Consider the following 3,714-nt stretch of genomic DNA (forward strand, 5'->3'; position numbering starts at 1 on the left):
TTGGGGCATCCTTTTCTTCTTCTATCTTCTACACATCGCCAAATTTGCCGCTGCGTAAAAGGGGTAAAATGTAGACACTTAAAAATAATTATTTTAATTATTTTTAATTCCTCACATAATTAATTAATTAATTAATTATGTTAATTCTAATTCTCCTCATTATAATTAATATTGTCACTATAGTATGTGATTGATTTATTTCAATCCCTCTTTTTATTCTTCTAAAAATTAAATCCTCTCAAATCCTTCTCTTAGCTAATTAACTTCAATTAATTAGTCAACCTACATGATTCGTACAAACCATCTTCCTAATCCATCATTAACCTAATAAATTTTTCTAGAAACTCCCTGTAGTCACATAAATCTGTCCACTTAATTAAATGAATACTTAGTATTTATTTGATTATTTAACCATCAATTAATAATTAATTAAATTAATATTTAATTAATTCATCTTAACCCTCTTCTCCTATTAATTAAATAAATTATTCAATTTATTTGATTTAATTCACTTAACCAAATTCATACCATTAATTAAATAAATAAATCATATTTGTTTAATTAAATCTTCTCTCACATTTAAATAAATTAATATTTATTTAAATCCCCCAAAATCCCACCTCTCACATTTAAATAAATTAATATTTATTTAAATCCCCCAAAATCCCACCTCTCACATTTAAATAAATAAATCATTTATTTAAATCACCTTTATCCTCCACCCACTTGTATTTTCCTACAAAAGCAAGTTGCACAACTATTTTAAATAAATCATTTATTTAAATCACCTTTATCCTCCACCCACTTGCATTTTCCTACAAATACAAGTTGCACAACTATTTTAAATAAATTATTTATTTAAAATCCTATTTATCCTCACCCACTTGAAACCTTTAATGGTTTCCCTTAAAGTCTTCAAACTTGATGGCTTTGAAGTCTTCAAACTTAATGTCTTCCCTTAAAGTCTTCAAGCCTTTAATGGTTCCCCTCAAAGTCTTCAAGCATTTTAATGCTTTATCTTCCTTTTTTTCATTTAAATAAATTAATATTTATTTGAATATTTATCCAAATACAACTTGCACACATTTATTGAAATATATGAATTTTTATTTTAAATAAAATTCTATTTTCCCTCACCCACCAAATCCACTTGCAAAATCTAATCCCCTTCTAGATTCTTCTAACCCCTTCCTAATTAGCCTAATCCATCCCCTAATTATTGTCACATTCCTAAGCAAAATGGAGTCACTTCTCAAAGCCTAAAAGTCTTTGATAACCATTAAAGGCTTCCAACCTTCAACCACTAAATGTCTCAAAGTCTTGGATAACCTTTGAAAGCTTCCAACCTTCAACCACTTAATCCACAAAGTCTTCAAAAACCATTAATGGTTAACCCAAACCCTCCTACATGGTTAAAACATTTGTTTTGACTCAACCTCTACCCAACCCAAGGGTCTCATCAAGCCTTTAATGCTTTGACCATGATTATCTCTTAATCATTTGCACAAAGGTTTATCCTTGCATTAACTCCTAATCCAGTGGGTAATCCTAATTTAGGCTTGACCCTTACCTTCTAGATAACCATGAGGTCTTCTCAGGCCTTTAATGCCTCCAACCTCTTCTCTCAACCCAATCTTATGTTGACACTTGTCACCATTTCATTGGTGCAAATTGTGCACATGGATCCCCAACTTTCAAGCTTGACCCTTGATTAAACCTTTCAATCCTGGCCATCCATTGCTCCATTGTTCCTATAAATAGAGCCCATTCCTTCATAATCCAGATCCTGAAAACTTGTATGCATTTAGGCTATAGACATTTTTAGAGAGCATTTAGCATAGCATAACTAAAATCTTGTCTTTTTGGTAAAATCAATCATTTTAGCATCAATAGCATAGTATTTAGCTTTTCATTTCATATTTGAAGCTTAATATTAAATCTCAATCCTCCATAAGCATCCATAGTGCAAAAAGCTGCTGAGAGCTACACTCATTTGGGACTTGGAGAGGAGAGGAACAAGGGAGGAGCAACTATGAGCATCTTGATTAGCTATTTCATTCTATGTTTATATGCTTTCTATTTCATGCTTAATATCTCTCTTGATATGCCTGTTTAGGATAATCTTTTGTTGCTAACACTAACGTTTGTTTCTTGTGCTCTTGTGTGTGTTGCCATCAAACAGATTTTCTAATCCTTTTTGCAGAGCATCACTCCCTAAACTCGCTTAACCTTATTCTTCTAATTTTTAATTCACTCCACTCATTCTCTCTCCTAGTCAAATCCTCCTACAAATCATATCCCACCTAACCTCTCCTCTAATCCCCCTCCTAATGAGTTGCTAGTGGCTAATCATCATGATTAGCCACAAAGTCAACTCCTTGTCCCTTCTATCCAACCAGTATCCTTAAATCTCACATTCCTCTAGGCATCTCCTCTCCCAAGGAATTTTTAATTCCTTCTTATTCCTCCTATCCCCATGATCTTTCTTTTTTGAAGAATTTTTAATTCCTCCTCCCCATTCTTCAAGGAATGTCCCATCCCTTGCTCTTCTCAAGGCACCTTGAGGAGTGTGGAGACAAGAAATGCCTTTAAGTCATATCTCTTAGTATCCACACCCTCTCTTGGGCCTTGTGTGAGCTCACAAGAAATCCTAGCCCTTCATCTTGTATCCATCCTAGCCATGTATTCTTCCTCTCCTCTTCCTATAAATTGAGTTCCTATAAATTGAGGATTCCATCCCTTCATTCATCATATCCAAGTTTAGTAATCTTATGTTGCTAGTTTGAGCCTAGAAAAGTCATCATAGCATCCTTACCATGTCAAAATCATCTCTCATCCACACTTAATCATCTCATCCATATCATTCCTCAAGATCCATCTTAAATCCATTTGTGCACAATATTTGGAGAGCCATCCACATCAAGCAACCAAAGGAGCACATCAAGTGGAGCATCATCAAGGGGTGTCTTCACTAACCAAAGGAGCACATCAAGTGGAGCATCATCAAGGGGCATCTTCACTTTGTCAAGCTTAATCCGAGAGAGAGGTATAAGGTTTGTGAGGTATATGCATGTCATTCATGTTTTTCATGTAATTGAAATTATGTCTTTTATTTCATATGTTTTTATGTTTGATTTGCATGATTTGCTAACTAATCCACCTCACACTCCTTTTCACCCTCTTCATTTTGGCACACCCGGTGGGACCCACATCCCTGAAAACTAATATTTTTGTGAGTTTTTGTGAATTGTGAGATGTAGGTTCTGGAACAGTGCGAGAGACTACAAATCAACATGAGCAACTCCAGTTTAGCGCAACAAAAAAGCTATTTCGACACGAGTGCAGGCACATCAACGCGACCACCCTGAAACATTTAAATTTTTCCCGCTCATTTTTTAAAAAAATTAAAAATTTTACCATCTGTTTGTTTGTTTACCACATGCGCAGGCGTTTCGACGCGGTTGATTTATATCAACGCGACTGCTTTTATAAAATTCCCGCTTTGTTATTTGAATTTGAATTTTAAAATTTTTTACCCGCTAACCTTTCAGGTTTTTGTTTTTCAGGGTTTCAGCGCAAGCATAGATGTTTCAACACGATAGACAGGTATAAAACCCTTCTCTATTATGTGATTGACTGTCATCTTTTTTTACTGCTTTTATTTACTACAGCGCATACATAGGCATTTCAGTGCCTACACAGGCGCTTCAGCGC

Source organism: Cryptomeria japonica, chromosome 6 (genome assembly GCF_030272615.1).
Source record: "Cryptomeria japonica chromosome 6, Sugi_1.0, whole genome shotgun sequence".
NCBI lineage: Eukaryota > Viridiplantae > Streptophyta > Pinopsida > Cupressales > Cupressaceae > Cryptomeria > Cryptomeria japonica.